This window comes from Triticum urartu, chromosome 4A, assembly GCF_056163025.1.
Source record: "Triticum urartu cultivar PI428250 chromosome 4A, HENAU_Tu73, whole genome shotgun sequence".
Taxonomy (NCBI): domain Eukaryota; kingdom Viridiplantae; phylum Streptophyta; class Magnoliopsida; order Poales; family Poaceae; genus Triticum; species Triticum urartu.
In genome coordinates this window covers 507,272,773-507,293,356 of record NC_141876.1, presented here as the reverse complement: position 1 = coordinate 507,293,356, position 20,584 = coordinate 507,272,773, and the positions used below count along the sequence as shown (strand labels likewise).

The following is a 20,584-nucleotide window of genomic DNA, read 5'->3' as shown; positions in this document are numbered from 1 at the left end:
TTTTCTTAGAACGCTCACATCGTGATCCTTATCAAGTGTGTGTTGATGGAATGCAAACAGTTTATTTTTGGTACTTTGTGCCACCATGAAACTTTGTAGAGCACTTGGTTTGTTTGGAACCATTCTCTCTTTTGGGACTTTGACATCTTTCTTTTCGCGTGTATCAATGGACATCTCATTCCTTGATGTATCTTTCAGTTGATATCCTCCAAGCTATGATCTATTCATTTGGTATCTTTTCTTCACTTGGTATTTCTTTGTCAATTGGTATCGGTTCTTGAGAGTCTTGAGCATGCATATTAACTTCATGTAGTCTATTTGGCATGCTTTCTTTCTTTGACCCAATATATAGGGGAAACTCCACCAAGTCTCAAATTGGATGAGATGTGCATGACATTCATTTTCATATCTATATGCACATATTCATGTGGAGTTTGTCCTATGTATTGTTGGTTCTCTAACTCTTTGGTCCCAATGAGTTTGGGTACCATTTTGTTTGTGTTGTTGTTCTAGGAACAATTGGAGATACATTGGATGCTCGACTCACTCACAAGGAAGGTGGTGTCATCATGTGCTTATTGGAGTCAAGATAGGATGTTCAATGAACTACTATCTAATACCTTCAATTGGCATCTTCTGCATCCTTAAAAATGCTATCTCGGTAACAAGTATCTGTTCATGCTTTCCTCTCTTGCATTCAACCTTGTTGTAAGTGCATCTAGTGCCCCTTAGTGATTTTGGTGTATTGAAGACTTATAGGTTAAGGGACTAATGTGTTTATGAGTGTACACAGGTCCATAAGTCTATGAGGAGTTTGATATTTACAGAGATAGTCGACCCCTAAAAATGAAGTTCTTCGACTGAAGACTATGGATTTCTGAAGACTTTGAAGATGAAGAAATTGGTGCAATCCTGAAGACTTGGTATTCATTCGAGGAACATGAAGCATGAAGACTTTTGTTTTTGTAGTTTCATTTTCTCTTTCTTGAGTCATAGGAAACACTGTACTGTTAAAGGGGGTCGAGGAAATACTAAGGAAAATTTTTCAAGTGACGCTCAACTCAAATCCTACACCTACCAATCCCTTCGAGTGAAGCCATTCGAAATCTCACACAACTCAGTCAATTTCTTCAGTGACAGAGACAAAGTTCTTCTGGTCTCTGAGGAATTTGTTCTGACTGAGGAGTTAGGAATTCGCCAGTGCGGATTGCCTACACAGTGAGGAACATGATAGCCCTGAGGAATTTGATACTCAAAATTCCGACCGTTGCTGTGCTATGCGCCAGCTGTCCCAAAATATCTACCCACCTAACGGTCATATCATTGAAGGGCATTTATGTCTTATCATGTCGGGCTGCTCCCTAGGCTATAAATAGCCACCCCGTACAACCACTAGTTGGTTGGCTACTCCGAGAGAAACTGACACTTGTCATTTGAGAGCATCCCATCCTCCGAGGACTTTGAGTGAAAATCATCAAGTGAGGAAAACCCAAATCCAAACACCTACAAACCCCAAGTGATTGAGCATCACTAAAGAGATTGATCCTGCGTGGATCCGACGCTTGTTACCTTTGAAGACTATGCATCTTCCATACAGTTAGGCGTCATGGTCTAGAGCATCCAAGAGAAATTGTGGATCGCCGAGTGACCAAGTCTGTGAAGGTTTGGAAGTCACCTGAAGACTTACCACGAGTGATTGGGCGAGGTCTGTGTGACCTTAGCTCAAGGGGAATACGATGAGGACTGAGTGTCCTGAGCTGCGTGTTCAGGACTGGGTGTTCGGGACTGTGCGTCCTCAGGTTTAAATACCTAGCCGCCCTAACCAGACGTACAACTGTCACAGTAGTTGGAACTGGTCTACCAAATCATTGTCTTCACCAAGCTAACCGGTTCCATTTCCTCAACCCTTCCATTTCCTCATTTCTGTGTTGTGTGCTTGTTCTTATCTGTTTGAAGACTTTGACTGAAGACTTTCTCTATTTCCTCAGTTCAATTTCTTTAGTCTGTTTGTCTTATCCTGTGTTATCTTGTGTTTATGCTTTCTGTACTCTGTACTTGTTTTCATTTCATCATGAAGACCATGCTCATGCACTGTTATGTTTACTTCTGAGTACTTATTCCGCTGCGAGTAGTTCTTCACTCATGAATTTCCTTACCCGCAAATTCCTTAATGAAGAATTCATAAAAATCGCCTATTCACCCAACCCTCTAGTCAATATAACACACTTTCAATTGGTATCAGAGCAAGGTACTCCCTTGTTCTGTGTGATTTTGGTTTAACCACCTGGAGTTTTAGTTATGTCGACCACATGAATGAAGACTGTGACTTGCCCCATCTTTGACGGTCATGCTTATCCCAAGTGGAAGGCCATGATGAAGAAGCGCCTCATGGCGATGAACAGCGAACTCTGGACCGTCACCGAGGTTGGTCTTACTGACCTATGCAAGATGGCGGAGGCTGATGATATTCGCAAATACACACTTCTCAACCTCACGGCAAAGGACATCATCTGCTCTAGCTTGTCACAAAATCAGTTCAGGAATGTTATGCATCTCAGCCATGCAAAACTCATCTGGGACCGACTCTCTGAGGTCTATGAAGGTCATCGATCTCATCATGATCCCTGGTTCAAAGAATTCATGGAATCACGCAAGGCTATGACTTTCAATCCAGAGTCATCATCCTCTGCACCATGCCTTATGGCAAAAGGTGCCAAGGTAACTGACTGCTACTTATCTGAGTCAAGTGATGATGAATCTGGTGATGAATTTGGGCCCATTTATGTCAAACTTTCTTCCCTTGCCACTAAACAACAAAGAGCTTTGGAAAAAGTTCAATACATGCTGGATAAAAGTGATGATATGCTGGGTGGAGAAATGGATCAGTCGAAAGCTTTGGCTGATAGTCTTCAGAGACTTCAGTCTAAGTTTGACACCCTTCAAAGTGATCATAACACTCTTATCTGATCATGAGAAGCTTTCTTACGAATTTCTTCAAAGAAAGCAAGATCTTGAGCAGTTAAGAGTGAGTTATGAAGATCTTCAGAAGGAGCGTGATTCATCACTTGCTCAACAGATCAGCGCTACTCAGGATGAATTCGTTCCTCCATGTTTGAAGTGCATTGAACATGAAACTGCTAATTCTTCACCCGAATGCTCAAATACTTCCATTGCTGCAAATTCTTCAACTGACTCTGCTATCACTAATTCCTCATCTGAGGACATTGCTAGTATCACTAATGATGCAGAGCTGAAGGAATTGTATATGACATGCATGTACAAAAGCCTCAAAGGGCATCAGGCTCTTTGTGACGTGCTTAAAAAGAAGATCCTCAACAGGAACCCTAGGAAAGAGGGTATTGCCGTTGAGAGGAAAATCAATGATGATGGGACCTACTCGAAACCTGAGCAGTATCCCAAAACCTCATGGGTTGCTGCAAAGGGACCTTCAGTGGATCCATCTACTTTATCTGGCTTTACATGTGAATCTTCATAATCTTCTGATGAGTCCATTGACTCTAACTATAAACTGTTCAAAAATCAGAATGGTGAAGTATTTGCTAGATATGTTGGCACTAACTGCAGGAACGGTCCTCCTATGAAGAAAATCTGGGTTCCCAAAAGATGCCTTGAAAATCTTCAGGTGAATATCATCATGACGCCACCTGTGAAGAATAGGAACCCCAGATCAAATTCTTCATATGGACCAAATTCTTCATATGGATCCAAGTCCTCATACGGACCAAACTCCTCACATGGATCATATTCCTCAAAAGGATCAAAGTCCTCATATGAACATCATCGTGCTAACCCGTCTGTTTCGCAGGGAAGATCTAAGGATTATGGATATGTGCATTATTCTTCAAATCATTATGTTCATAAGTCCTCGAAGAATTTCTCTGCTTACTCTTATGCTTACCCTAACCACTCTTATGTGAAACGAAGTGGATTGGCATCTATGCCACCTTTCTCTTATGGAGCTCACAGAATGATGAACTCTTTGCCACCCCTTCAGATATGGGTGGTGAAGAAAAAGAACTAATCTCTTATGCATGGTCAGGTCTCCAGACGAACTTAATCGTCTAAAGAATTTGCTGGAGACCTGAATATGCTTGAAAGGACGCAAGCTAATCATGAAGAAATGAATTTTCATTTCTCACGTCCTCATTCTGCTTTACCTGTTTTATTGCTTGATGAAATTGATCTGGTGAAATTGATAACATATTCTTCATTGGTGAAGTATATGAGTTCGTAAGTTGCATTAATTCATCTACAGGATGATCCACCCAAAGCCATTGGGTGGGTCCTCGATAGTGGATGTACAAATCACATGACTGGTGACAGGAGCTTATTGATGGACACTGCTTTATCTCCATCACATATGAAGCATATCACCTACGCTGACAAAGGCAAAAGCAAGGTATTGGATCTAGGTAAGATTGCAATCTCAAAGGATCGACACATGGACAAAGTCATGCTTGTCGAGTCCTTAGGATTCAACCTCATGTCTATCTCAATGCTTTGTGATCTTGATATGGTGGTTGTCTTTGGCAAGTATCATTGTGTTGTGATCATGGAAACTAACAATTCCAAAGTCTTCGAAGGCTTTAGGAGAGGAGATTTGTATATTGTTGATTTCTCTATAGGACCACAACCTGCTACATGTCTTCTTGCAAAAGCTTCAGAAGGTTGGCTATGGCATCGACGACTTGGTCATGCTGGCATGAGGAATCTACACACGATCGCGAAGAAGAAGCATGTCATTGGCATTGAAAATGTCAAATTCCTCAAGGATCACTTATGTGGAGCCTGTGAAGCTGCAAAGATGACCAAGGCCAAGCATCCAACAAAGGCTATCATGACTACTACTCGACCATTTGAATTGCTTCACATGGATCTCTTTGGTCCTACTCACTATGCCACATTTACCAATGCTGCATCTTTATATGGCTTTGTCATTGTTGATGATTACTCTCGATATACATGGGTCCATATTATCACTTACAAAACTGAAGTGCAGGAAGTCTTCAAACGATTTTCCTTGAGGGCTTCAACTAACTTTGGTGTGAAGATCAAGCACATCAGGAGTGATAATGGAACTGAGTTCAAGAACACTGGTCTTGATGACTATCTTGATGAACTTGGTATTACTCATGAGTTATCTGCTCCTTATACTCCTCAGAAAAATGGCGTCGTGGAGCGCAAGAACAGGACTCTTGTTGAGACGGCCCGCACTATGCTTGATGAGTACAAGACACCTCCTCGCTTCTGGCCCGAGGCAATTGATACTGCGTGCCACATCATCAACAGGGTATATCTTCACAAATTCTTCAAGAAGACAACATATGAACTTCTCACTGACAAGAAACCCAATGTGAGTTATTTCAAAGTCTTCGGTGCTAAATGTTGGATTAGAGATCCTCATCACAGTTCTAAATTTGCACCGAAAGCACATGAAGGTTTTATGCTCGGTTATAGTAAGGACTCGCACACCTACAGAGTCTTCAACACCTGTCATCACAAGGTTGTTGAAACTGTAGATGTGCGGTTCGATGAGACTAATGGCTCGCAAAGAGAGCACCTACCTCCTGTGACAGATGAAATACGTACCTCCTGAGGAATCTATTAAGTTAAAGGCTACAGAGGATGTCATTCCTACTGAAGAATCTTCTGAAGAAGTTATTCCAGAACATGAACAATGTCATGCTGATGCACCTAAGGAAAATGGTGCTGAAGAAAATGCTGATCAAATTCCTCAACGTCAACCCGCTCATCCTCGCGTTGAAAATGAAGTGCAAATTGAGAAAATCATCAACGACATCAACATTCCAGGTCCTCTCACACGCTCAAGAGCTTCACATTTATCTAACTTTTGTGGGCACTTTGCTTTCGTCTCTATCACAGAGCCCACTAAGGTAGATGAGGCATTTCTGGAGCCTGAGTGGATTCAAGCTATGCAAGAGTAATTACATCAATTCGAGCTCAACAACGTCTGTGAACTGGTCAAACGTCCAGATCCTCGCAAGCGCAATATCATCGGCACAAAGTGGATCTACCGCAACAAGCAAGATGAAAATGGCCTTGTGGTGAGGAATAAGGCATGGCTTGTAGCTCAAGGCTACACACAGGTTGAAGGAATTGATTTCGATGAAACTTTTGCACCTATTGCTAGACTTGAAGCTATTCGCATATTACTTGCTTATGCTAGCCATCATGATATCACTTTATATCAAATGGATGTGAAAAGTTGATAACCCACAAGTATAGGGGATCGCAACAGTTTTCGAGGGTAGAGTATTCAACCCAAATTTGTTGATTCGACACAAGGGGAGCCAAAGAATATTCTCAAGTATTAGCAGCTGAGTTGTCAATTCAACCACACCTGGAAACTTAATATCTGCAGCAAAGTGTTTAGTAGCAAAGTAATATGATAGTAGTGGTAACGGTAGCAAAAAGTAACGGTAGTAAAAGCAATGTTTTTGGTATTTTGTAGTGATGATAGCAATAGCAACGGGAAAGTAAATAAGCGAAGAACAATATATGGAAAGCTTGTAGGCAATGGATCAGTGATGGATAATTATGCCGGATGCGGTTCATCATGTAACAGTCATAACCTAGGGTGACACAGAACTAGCTCCAGTTCATTGATATAATGTAGGCATGTATTCCAATATAGTCATACGTGCTTATGGAAAAGAACTTGCATGACATCTTTTGTCCTACCCTCCCGTGGCAGCGGGGTCCTTACGGAAACTAAGGGATATTAAGGCCTCCTTTTAATAGAGAACCGGAACAAAGCATTAACACATAGTGAATACATGAACTCCTCAAACTACGGTCATCACCGGTAAGTATCCCGATTATTGTCACTTCGGGGTTAACGGATCATAACACATAATAGGTGACTATAGACTTGCAAGATAGGATCATGAACACTCATATATTGATGAAAACATAATAGGTTCAGATTTGAAATCATGGCACTCGAGCCCTAGTGACAAGCATTAAGCATAGCAAAGTCATAGCAACATCAATCTCAGAACATAGTGGATACTAGGGATCAAACCCTAACAAAACTAACTCGATTACATGATAGATCCCATCCAACCCATCACCGTCCAGCAAGCCTACGATGGAATTACTCACGTACGGCGGTGAGCATCATGAAATTGGTGATGGAGGATGGTTGATGATGACGATGGCGACTGATTCCCCTCTCCGGAGCCCCGAACGGACTCCAGATCAGCCCTCCCGAGAGGTTTTAGGGCTTTGCGGTGGCTCCGTATCGTAAAACGTGATGATTTCTTCTCTCTGATTTTTTTCTCCCCGAAACACAATATATGGAGTTGGAGTTGGAGTCGGAGAGGCAACAGGGGGCCCACGAGGTAGGGGGCGCGCCCTAGGGGGGCAGGGGCGCTCCCCACCCTCGTGGAGAGATGGTGGGCCCCCTGGCCTTCATCTTTTGTAGGTATTTTTCTTATTTTCTGAAAAGTGGCTCCGTGAAGTTTCAGGTCATTCCGAGAACGTTTGCTCCTGCACATAAATAACACCATGGTAATTTCGCTGAAAACAACGTCAGTCCGGGTTAGTTCCATTCAAATCATGCAAGTTAGAGTCGAAAACAAGGGCAAAAGTGTTTGGAAAAGTAGATACATTGGAGACGTATCAACTCCCCCAAGCTTAAACCTTTGCTTGTCCTCAATCAATTCAGTTGATAAACTGAAAGTGAAAAATAAAAACTTTTACAAACTCTGTTTGCTCTTGTTGTTGTAAATATGTAAAGCCATCATTCAAGTTTTCAGCAAAGATTATAACTAACCACATTCACAATAATGCATTGGTCTCAAGTTTACTCATATCAATAGCATAATCAACTAGCGAGCCATAATAATAAATCTCGGATGACAACACTTTTTCAAAACAATCATAATATGATATAACAAGATGGTATCTCGCTAGCCCTTCCTGAGACCGCAAAACATAAATGCAGAGCACCTTTAAAGACCAAGGAATGACTAGACATCGTAATTCATGGTAAAAGAGACCTAGTCAAGTCATACTCAATGTAAACTAACAGTAATGAATGCAAATGACAGCGGTGCTCTCCAACTGGTGCTTTTTAATAAGAGGATGACGACTCAGCATAAAAGTAAATAGATAGGCCCTTCGCAGAGGGAAGCAGGGATTTGTAGAGGTGCCAAAGCTCGGTTTTGAAACAGAGGTGAATAATATTTTGAGCGGTATACTTTCATTGTCAACATAACAACTAAGAGATGGCGATATCTTCCATGCTACACACATTATAGGCGGTTCCCAAACAGAATGGTAAAGTTTATACTCCCCCTTCCACCAACAAGCATCAATCCATGGCTTGCTCGAAACAACGAGTGCCTCCAACTAACAAGAGTCCTAGGGGGAGTTTTGTTTGCAATTATTTTGATTTAGTTTGCATAAAGCATGGGACTGGGCATCCCGGTGACCAGCCATTTATCTCGTGAGTGAGGAGCGGAGTCCACTCCTCTTGAGAATAACCCGCCTAACGAAGATACAGACAACCCTAGTTGATACATGAGCTATTCGAGCATACAAAACAGGTTATTTATTTGAAGGTTTAGAGTTTGGCACATACAAATTTACTTGGAATGGCAGGTAGATACCGTATATAGGTAGGTATAGTGGACTCATGTGGAATAACTTTGGGGTTTAAGGAGTTTGGATGCACAAGCAGTATTCCCTCTTAGTACAGGTGAAGGCTAGCAAAAGACTGGGAAGCGACCAGCTAGAGAGTGACAACAGTCATGAACATGCATTAAAATTAATCAACACCGAATGCAAGCATGAGTAGGATATAATCCACCATGAACATAAATATCGTGAAGGCTATGTTGATTTTGTTTCAACTACATGCGTGAACATGCGCCAAGTCAAGTCACTTAAATCATTCAGAGGAGGATACCACCCTATCATACCACATCATAACTATCTCAATAACATGTTGGCATGCAAGGTAAACCATTATAACTCATAGCTAATCAAGCATGGCACAAGAAACTATGATCTCTAGTTGTCATAGCAAACATGTTTATTCATAATAGGCTAAATCGGGAACGATGAACTAATCATATTTACAAAAACAAAAGAGGTCGAGATCATACCAGCTTTTCTCATCTCAGTCAGTCCATCATATATCATCATAATTGCCTTTCACTTGCATGATCGAATGATGTGAATAATAATAATAGTGCATGTGCATTGGACTAAGCTGGAATCTGCAGGCATTCAATAAACAGGAGAAGACAAGGCAATATGGGCTCTTTTGTCAGATCAACAATAATGCATATACGAGCCACTTCAACAATTTAATTATGGTCTTCTCCTATCGACCCCCAAAGAAAAGAAAAGAAATAAACTATTTACACGGGAAAGCTCCCAACAAGCAAAAGAAGAACATGAAATCTTTTTGGGTTTTCTTTTTAATTACTACTACAAGCATGGAAATTAAACTGGTCAAAAGCTACAACTAATTTTTTTGGTTTTTCTTAAGGTTTATTAAACACACAAGAAGAAAGCATAAAAAGGAAATTAAACTAGCATGGATGATACAATGAAAAAGTATGAGCACTGACATCTAGCAATGAGTGTGTGAACATAAATGTAATGTCAGTCGGAAATACGTACTCCTCCAAGCTTAGGCTTTTGGCCTAAGTTGGTCTATGACCACAGCTGGCCTGGCGGATATCCATAATAGTAGTTGGGTCGTACTGAGAAGAAGAAGAGGAAGACTCCGACTATCGTAAAGATCAACTTGTGGTTCCGGCTTTGGCTCCTTGGCTGGTGCAGGGTTCCGGTAGGCGTGAATAGCCTTCAACGGAACAAGGTACGTGCCTGAAGATAAATCAAACAAAGAAGGAGCAGGCAGGGTAATAGTCTCAGGATGATGTTTATTAAAGAACAATTGATATTTAAGCTCTCCTTCCCTATTCTTAACAATAAAATCATGTGCCACCATACTTTTATAATCTAGATAAACATGAGGCAACACCTTTTCTTCCTTCTCAAAATGCCTAATAGGTATGTTAAAATGTGCATCTAGGCGTGAAGCATAGATGCCTCCAAAGATGGGGCCCTTGGTACGGTTCAGACTTAATCGTTTGGAAGTAATACCGCCCATACTAAAAGTGTTATCACGGTATAAACCGTGGAGCAGAATAATTATATCAAGGATACTAAGGTTTCCACAATTTCCGCGTCCAATTAGGCAACGACTAGCAAATAATGCAAAGTAACATAAAACAGGAAAATGTATGCTAGTGATTCGTGCATCGGAAACCTTCCTAGTTCCCCCTACAGTGCTAGTATCAATGAACCCCTCCACATCATCGTGATGTGGTTCTTCTATCTTTCCCTCAAAAGGGACAAAACAAACCAGACAAAAATCATAAAGTGACATCTCCTTATGCTCATCATATAAATGAAACTCCACTGTAGGTGGTGAGCTCCTAGAATGGAAATTAAAATTTGCACAAAGGTATTTGTGAGTAAGAGATACTGATCGCACTGGTCATGGAGGAAAGCGGCGAGGCCTGCATTTTTAGCCAATTCATGAAAATATTCATAAATCCCGGCTGCTCTCAAGAAATCATCGGAAGGCCATTCACACGCCCGAATCTCTGCGGTGCGAGGCAGATTATACTTAGGCTTTGGTGCCTTTTCCTTCGAGCTTTGGCTCGATGAGCCCCTCAATAGTCTCCTCATCATTTTCTGAAAAAATCTGAAATTTTTAGCAACTTCAAAATAAAAGTAAACCAAACTCAATAATATTGATAGCAACTACTCCTACAAGTGCCTAGGGCCTATATCATGCATCAAAACTACTTTTGACCATATAAATTTGACATGCAAGCTCAAGAACAGGGTCACCTAAGCAGCAAAAATTTGCAATGAATAAAGCACTAGAACAAAAACTAATTGGACCAATCGAGGAGTCACATACCAAGGAACAATCTCCCCAAGCAGTTTTGTGAGAGGTGCTTTGAGCAAGGAGATCTAAAATGGCAGCAAAACGAGCTTGGACTCGGGTTTGAGCTGGTTATTCATGTTTGTGGGAGGAAGAAGAAGTGTATGGGTGAAAGAATAAGTGGAGGAGGGCCACCGTGCGCCCACGAGGCAGGGGGGCGTGCCCAGGGGTAGGGCGCGCCCTCCACCCTCGTGGGCAGGTGGTTGGCCCCCCTGCTATGTTCTCAGTGCCAAATATTCTCAAATATTCTAGAAAAAATCATATTTAAATTTCAGGGCATTTGGAGAACTTTTATTTTCGAGGTATTTTAATAATGCACGGATAATCAGATAACATATAGAAAAATATTTATTTTTATTTTATTTAATATAAGTAACAGAAAGTAAAAGTGGGGTACAGAAGGTTGTGCCTTCTAGTTTCATCCATCTCATGATCATCAAAAGGAATCCTCTAACAAGGTTGATCAAGTCTTGTTAACGAACTCATTCCGAATAACATGGAACCGGAGAAATTTCGAATAACATTATGTTACCTCAACGGGGATATGCACATCCCCAATAATAAGAATATCATATTTCTTCTTGACAGTAGGAAGATGAAATTCAAAACCTCCAAATATAATCGATGGCATTTTTCCAATAGAGTTGATACTATGAACTTGAGGTTGTTTCCTCGGAAAGTGTACCGTATGCTCATTGCCATTAACATGAAAAGTGAGATTGCCTTTAGTGCAATCAATAACAGCCCCTGCAGTATTCAAAAAGGGTCTTCCAAGAATAATAGACATACTATCGTCCTCAGGAATATCAAGAATAACAAAGTTCGTTGGAATAGTAACGTTTGCAACTACAACAGGCACATCCTCACAAATACCGACAGGTATAGCAGTTGATTTATTAGCCATTTGCAAAGATATTTCAGTAGGTGTCAAGTTATTCAAATCAAGTCTACGATATAAAGAGAGAGACATAACACTAACACCGGCTCCAAGATCACATAAAGCAATTTTAACATAGTTTCTTTTAATAGAGCATGGTATAGTGGGTACTCCTAGATCTCCAAGTTTCTTTGGTATTCCACCCCTAAAGGTATAATTAGCAAGCATGGTGGAAATTTCAGCTTCCGGTATCTTTCTTTTATTTGCAATTATATCTTTCATGTACTTAGCATAAGGATTGGTTTTGAGCATATCAGTGAATCACATATGCAAAAAGATAGGTCTAATCATTTCAGCAAAGCGCTCAAAATCCTCATCATCCTTTTTCTTGGATGGTTTGGGAGGAAAAGGCATGGGTTTATGAACCCAAGGCTCTCTTTCTTTACCATGTTTCCTAGCAACAAAGTCTTTTTTATCATAACATTGATTCTTTGATTGTGGGTTATCAAGATCAACAACAGGTTCAATTTCTACATCATTATCATTACTAGGTTGAGCATCATCTTGAACATTATTATTAGCATTATCACTGGTTTTAGGTTCATTACCAGATTGTGTTTCAACATCAAAAATAGAAATATCATTTGGATTCTCAGGTGTTTCAACAATAGGATCACTAGAAGCATGCAAAGTCCTATCATTTTTCTTTTTCTTCTTTTTAGAAGGACTAGGTGCATCTATGTAATTTCTCTGAGAATCTTGCTCAATTCTCTTAGGGTGGCCTTCAGGATACAAAGGTTCCTGAGTCATTCTACCAGTTCTAGTAGCCAGTCTAACAGCATTATCATTATCTTTACTATTCAATTCATTGAGCAAATCATTTTGAGCTTTAAGTACTTGTTCTACTTGAGTGGTAACCATAGAAACATGTTTACTAATAAGTTTAAGTTCACCTTTAACATTAGCCATATAATCACCCAAGTGTTCAAGCATATTTGAATTGTATTTCAATTGTCTACCAAAATAAGCATTAAAGTCTTCTTGCTTAGCCATAAATTTATCAAACTCATCTAAGCATGGGCTAGCAAATTTAGTAAATGGGATTTCAGCTTTATCATATCTATAGAGAGAATTTACCTTTACTACCTGTATCGGGTTATCAAGACCATGAGTTTCTTCAATAGGTAAAGGATTAAGAATATATGTTTCTTCAACAGGCGGTAAATTAAGACCATGTATTTCTTCAATAGGAGGTAAATTCTTAACATCTTCAGCTTTAATACCTTTTTCTTTCATAGATTTCTTTGCCTCTTGCATATCTTCAGGACTGAGAAATAGAATACCCCTCTTCTTCGGAGTTGGTTTAGGAATAGGCTCAGGAATTGGCTCCAGAGGTGTCCAATTATTTTCATTTGCCAACATATTATTCAATAGAATTTCAGCTTCATCCGGTGTTCTTTCACTGAAAACAGAACTAGCACAACTATCCAGGTACTCTGGAGGCATCGGTTAGTCCATTATAAAAGATATCAAGTATTTCATTTTTCTTAAGAGGATGATCAGGCAAAGCATTAAGTAATTGGAGAATCCTCCCCCAAGCTTGTGGGAGACTCTCTTCTTCAATTTGCAAAAAATTATATATATCCCTTAAAGCAGCTTGTTTCTTATGAGCAGGGAAATATTTAGCAGAGAAGTAATAAATCATATCCTGGGGACTACACACACAACCAGGATCTAGAGAATTAAACCATATCTTAGCATCACCCTTTAATAAGAACGGAAATATTTTAAGGATGTAAAAGTAACGAGTTCTCTCATCTTTAGTGAACAGGGTGGCTATATCATTCAACTTAGTAAGATGTGCCACAACAGTTTCAGATTCATAACCATGAAAAGGATCAGATTCAACCAAAGTAATTATATCAGGATCAATAGAGAATTCATAATCCTTATCAGTAACAAAGATAGGTGAACTAGCAAAAGCAGGGTCAGGTTTCATTCTAGCATTTAGAGATTGCTTACTCCATTTAGCTAATACAATTTTGAGTTCATTTCTATTTTTGCAAGCTAAAATAGCGAAAGAAGCTTCTTGATCAAAAACATAACCCTTAGGAATAACAAGTGATTCTTCATCATCACTTTCATCAGTATCATCCGATTCAATATTTTTAATTTCTCTAGCCCTAGCAATTTGTTCATCAAGAAAATCACTAAGTGGCACAGTAGTATCAGGCATAGAGGTAGTTTCATCATAAATATCATGCATAGCAGAAGTGGCATCATCAATAACATGCGACATATCAGAACGAATAGCAGAAGAAGGTATAGTTGTCGCAAACTTACTCATAATAGAAGGTGAATCAAGTGCAGAGCTAGATGGCAGTTCCTTACCTCCCCTCGTAGTTGAGGGATAGATCTTGGTTTTTGGATCTCTTAAGTTCTGCATAATGATAAGCAGATATATATCCCAAGTGACTCAAAGAATAGAGCAATGCTCCCCGGCAACGGCGCCAGAAAATAGTCTTGATAACCCACAAGTATAGGGGATCGCAACAGTTTTTGAGGGTAGAGTATTCAACCCAAATTTGTTGATTCGACACAAGGGGAGCCAAAGAATATTCTCAAGTATTAGCAGCTGAGTTGTCAATTCAACCACACCTGGAAACTTAATATATGCAACAAAGTGTTTAGTAGCAAAGTAATATGATAGTAGTGGTAACGGTAGCAAAAAGTAACAGTAGTAAAAGCAATGTTTTTGGTATTTTGTTGTGATGATAGCAATAGCAACGGGAAAGTAAATAAGCAAAGAACACTATATGGAAAGCTCGTAGGCAATGGATCAGTGATGGAGAATTATGCCGGATGCGGTTCATCATGTAACAGTCATAACCTAGGGTGACACAGAACTAGCTCCAGTTCATTGATATAATGTAGGCATGTATTCCGAATATAGTCATACGTGCTTATGGAAAAGAACTTGCATGACATCTTTTGTCCTGCCCTCCCGTGGCAGCGGGGTCCTTACGGAAACTAAGGGATATTAAGGCCTCCTTTTAATAGAGAACCGGAACAAAGCATTAACACATAGTGAATACATGAACTCCTCAAACTACGGTCATCACCGGTAAGTATCCCGATTATTGTCACTTCAGGGTTAACGGATCATAACACATAATAGGTGACTATAGACTTGCAAGATAGGATCAAGAACACTCATATATTGATGAAAACATAATAGGTTCAGATCTGAAATCATGGCACTCGGGCCCTGGTGACAAGCATTAAGCATAGCAAAGTCATAGCAACATCAATCTCAGAACATAGTGGACACTAGGGATCAAACCCTAACAAAACTAACTCGATTACATGATAGATCCCATCCAACCCATCATCGTCTAGCAAGCCTATGATGGAATTACTCATGCACAGCAGTGAGCATCATGAAATTGGTGATGGAGGATGGTTGATGATGACGATGGCGACGGATTCCCCTCTCCGGAGCCCCGAACGGACTCTAGATCAGCCCTCCCGAGAGGTTTTAGGGCTTGGCGGCGGCTCCGTATCGTAAAACGCGATGATTTCTTCTCTCTGATTTTTTTCTCCCCGAAACACAATATATGGAGTTGGAGTTGGAGTCGGAGAGGCAACAGGGGGCCCACGAGGTAGGGGGCGCTCCCCACCCACGTGGAGAGGTGGTGGGCCCCCTGGCCTTCATCTTTTGCAGGTATTTTTCTTATTTTCTAAAAAGTGGCTCCATGAAGTTTCAGGTCATTCCGAGAACGTTTGCTCATGCACATAAATAACACCATGGTAATTCTGCTGAAAACAGCGCCAGTCCGGGTTAGTTCCATTCAAATCATGCAAGTTGGAGTCCAAAACAAGGGCAAAAGTGTTTGGAAAAGTAGATACGTTTGAGACGTATCAAAAGTGCATTCCTCAATGGTAAGCTTGAGGAAGAAGTATATGTTGCTCAACCCCCAGGTTTTGAAGATCCAAAGCATCTTGACAAAGTCTTTAGACTCAATAAGGCCCTCTATGGCCTCAAGCAGGCCCCACGGGCGTGGTATGATACTTTGAAGGAATTCCTCATGAAGAAAGGCTTCAAACCCGGTTCACTTGACCAAACTCTTTTCACTAAATCTTATGATGGTGAATTGTTTGTGTGCCAAATATACGTTGGTGATATTATCTTTTGCTGTACGGACCAACGTTATACTGATGAATTTTCCTATATGGTGAGTGAATAATATCAAATGTCTATGATGGGAGAATTAAAATTCTTCTTAGGTCTTCAGATTCGTCAACACCGCAATGGCATATTCATATCTCAGGAGAAATACCTCAAGGATGTACTGAGGAAATTCGGCATGCAAGACTGCAAAGGAGTCAAAATCCCTATGCCCACAAATGGCCATCTATGCACTGATGAAAATGGTATTGACTTTGATCAAAAGGTATACCGCTCCATGATTGGTTCTTTATTGTACCTATGTGCATCTAGGCCAGATATTATGCTTAGTGTTTTCATGTGTGCCCAATTTCAAGCTACACCAAACGAATCACACCATAAGGCTGTGAAGCATATTCTTCGATATCTAGCTCACACACCAACACTTGGATTATGGTACCCCAAGGGCTCGGCTTTTGATGTCATTGGATTTTCAGACTCTGACTATGCTGGTGATCGTGTGGATCGCAAGTCAACATCTGGCACATGCCATTTCCTCGGACGATCTTTGGTCTGTTGGTCCTCGAAGAAACAGAACTGCGTATCACTGTCTACTGCTGAAACTGAGTACATTGCTGTTGATTCTTGCTGTGCTCAATTGCTATGGATGAAGCAAACTCTCAAGGACTACAGCGTCAACGTGAAGAATGTGCCACTCTACTGTGACAATGAGAGTGCCATCAAGATTGCTCATAACCCAGTTCAGCACTCGAAGACAAAGCACATTCAGATTCATCATCATTTTCTTCGTGATCATGTGAAGACTGAAGAACAACTAGCCGATATCTTCACTAAGCCCTTGGATGAGAAGAGATTTAGCAAGTTGCGGTGTGAGCTAAATATCCTAGAATCTTCGAATGTTCTTTGAAAAGGACACTCATCCTAACACTTATGCAAAATTGATGACTTAGATGTGCAACACATGAAGAAACGTTTTTCTTCAATCAATGAAGACTAACACTCTAAGTGTGAAGAAATTAACGAAGAATTTGATTCTCAGACCCCAACGACAATTGTACGCGGTGTCTGAAATAATCATTCTTATACGGTGGGTCACGCCACCACAAAATGTTGAAAATCTTCAATTGAGCTTTTCCTCAGTTCTTTGAAATTCCTCAGTTGTTTTTCAACTTGCATTGCCTTCACCATTTTCGTCGTTTTTCTTCATTATATGAGTTTATGTCCTCTATAGCATTCACTTATAGCTAATTCTTCATATTGTATTTTCTGCTAAGTGAATGTGATCGGACCCTTCCCCCTCTATGTTATACTCAACCCAATCTTCATTGTGTCCTTGTCAGCTGAAGAATTTGCGAACGGAACTTTTAACTTATCCTATCTAAATTTTCGGCTTTGCCGCTCAAACCGTTCCACATCCCACGACAACACTTATCCATTCACCCACGATCTCACATGATCTCCACTTCTCAGTACGTGGGTGACACATGTCAAGCGAATGAGAAAGGTCAGGGGCACGTTCGTCCAATTTCTTTGCGCGAACAGTTTTTTTTCACCGTGGCTATAAATACCCCTTCCCTTCCTCACTTCACTTTTACTCCGCTCGTTCTCACTCCAGCTCGAGCTTCTCAAACCCTAGCACTGCCGCTACTTCATCGTTGCCGTTGAGGAAGAGCTTCACTGCCTCGACCTCGTCGCCGTCGTACTCACGCCGGCTGCGGATTTCTTCACTTCGCCGCCGCCGTAGCTGTCTTCCTTTGCCAAGTTAGGGCGTGGAAGATCTGAACTGATGAACTTCACATCTACACCTCTCAGTTCGTCGTGTTCTTCGTCTAGGGTAATTAAAAGTTACTTTTACTGCCCTTTTGATTCAAATGATAACTACAAAATCTTCAAAGTTGTTTATTCTTCAAATTCATCACACACTGAACACCTCACATGTCATTTGTTCTTGATTCATTTCTCTAAGCTATATTTTTCTTCAAGATTCCTCAAATGTGTGGATTTTCGATGTATACATCTCTGGAACCTAAGACAAAGAACGCTTAGTGAAATTCTTCAAGACTCATCTGGTCAAATTCCTCAAACTTGCTCCTTTTGAAAAACCTCTGAGAACGCATATGACCTCTACATATTCCTCGCAACTATACTCTGTTCACAGGTACTCATGTCAGCTGCTGAATCACTAGGTTCTCATCAACTTAACTCATTTGCAGCGTTCCTCGAAGAAAAGCTGCATACATCTTCAGAGAATTCTGTTGTTGAAATTTCTCATCTGAAGAAAATGGCTGATGGAAAGAAGCCACAGAAGGGAGGAAAGAGGCCCGAGGTCAATACTGCTTTTGAGATCCCTGATGACATATACAAGGACTATTGCACTCTTGATGAGGCCACTCATGGAAAGGAAACTAAGAATGAACGCAAAGTGCGCATTCAAAGAATAGAGAGGAGATGGGCAAGAGAGTGGAGGGAGTACAGGTATGTTACTCCCAAGTACATGAAGAAATTTGCTCTCAATCCTCCATGCCCAAGACCTCCGTTGGCACCTGGACAAGAAGCAGATCCCACCAGCCTCAAGCGCGGTGAGGATTATCCTGATGAATGGGCCAAGCGCCAGGCCAAGTTGGCTAGACAAGCAAGAGAAGCAGTGAGGAAATTCAATGAAGACTCTGCTGCTGCTGCCACTGTTGAGGCCTCTACAAGCAAGCCAAAGAAGCCTGCTCACAAGCCAAGTGCTTCATCCACAATGCCCTCTCGGCCAAGTTCCTCGGCAATGCCCTCACGGCCAGATTCTTCAAAGCCCTCACAGCAAACTCCTCAAGCTGCTCCCACTCCAAAATCCTCAGCTCCTCCGCCAAAGTCCTTAGCTGCTCCAACCAAATCATCAGGACCTGCGCATCTCGCCACATGCCAAAGGACGACATGCATCTCTATTGCCTCAGGAGCATCTGCTAGTTCCCTAGCACCACTGCATTCTTCAACTGGTCCCACTCTGTTGAAGACCAAGGCAACTGCTGGACGAGGCTCTCGACCAAGTCCTCAAAAGAAGCAGGTCAGTTTTCAAGTGCCGTCTGATGAAGACAAAGCTGATGAACTAGCAGAAATCATCAGAGACAGGCAGGTCAAGGCCGCTAGAGCCAAGGGCACAAGTGTGCCTCTGCTTTTGGATCCAAAGTTGATCCTTGAGTACATTGGTCTATGGCACAAGGACCCAAATACTCCTATGCCTGATTTCAAGTTGGCTCCTGGCCAAAGTCATATGTTGACTCACTTCATTCAAGAAGAAAAATGGAAATTTGAAAAGGCCAGGCAGATCAAGAAAGCGCAGTACAAGAAGGAGCGCTTCCTGAAGAAAAACGTTGTCTCTATGACAACTGAAGAACTCGTCAATATGCAGTCTGAGATCAAGAAGCTCAGTGATGACTTTGACGCACACCATGCTGATTGGTTGGGAGCCAAGGTTCATTTTGTGAGACTCGCTGACAACTTCACCTCCACTATTGCTGCCCAATCGCAACAAGAAATTCCTCAAGCTGTTGCATCTGCTCAGCCTACTGAAGAAAATGCCAGCACTGCTGATGACAATCTGGCTGCTGAAGAAAATGCAAATTCCAGGGCTGATGACTGCATTCCAGCCGCTGAAGAAATTGCCAGGGCAACCACTAGTGTTGTGCGTGAAGAAAGTGAAGACGTCAGGGCAACTACATCAGTTGCGCCTGAAGAAATTCAACCAAATTCCTCTGCTCCTCCTGCGCCTACACCAACTCCAATCCTTCCATCTGCATCAGATGTGAAGAAGACCAAGGCTGCAGAGCGTGCAGCAGTGAAGAAAAGGAAGGCATCAACTTCATCAGATTCTTCAGACCCGAAGAAGATGAAGCCATTGACTAGCTCATTTGACAACCCAATTTATGATGTTCTTATCTCAACCATGCCATCAAAGGACCTTGTTCCTTTTGATGAAGAATATGTGATTCCAAGTGAATCCGATGAAGAGAATCCTTCTGCTTCTTCGTCTGAGCAGTTGGATGAAGAAATTGAAGTGGATGAAATCCCTTCAACCCCAATTATCTCATCGCCCATGCCTCAGTTCACTGCTAAAGAGGCCGGCGTTGAAGAAATGGATGAAGAAGTCGATGTGGACATTGGATGCAGCACGCCAGTGCTGAATGATGACTTTTAGGAAAGTCAGCACCCCAGCTCTCCTCTGTTCACACCTCTTCAACAAATTCCTCAGTCCCCAGTAACTACTGAAGTCCAAATGGGATCTGAAGGACCTCGTGCAACTCCGTCCATCCATGAAGAAATTCCAGCCACTAGTGCTGATGAAAATGTAAATGAAGAATTGAAGTCCCAGGCTGCCACTGAAGAAGTACCTGAAATTCCTCAGCCTGTGGAACCTGAGATCGAGATCCCTTAGGTTGTGATGCAATTGACTGACACTCCTCACCCCAAGCCAAAGGATCCCTTCTCGAAGAAACAAAAATTCAAGGCTGATGACTTA

General features: G+C 41.3%; 1 pseudogene; it reads left to right on the top strand.

Annotated features, from left to right (window-relative positions):
- The first annotated feature begins 2,313 nt into the window (after positions 1-2,313).
- LOC147976337 (uncharacterized) lies at positions 2,314-4,042 on the top strand (annotated as a pseudogene).
- Positions 4,043-20,584: the final 16,542 nt, after the last annotated feature.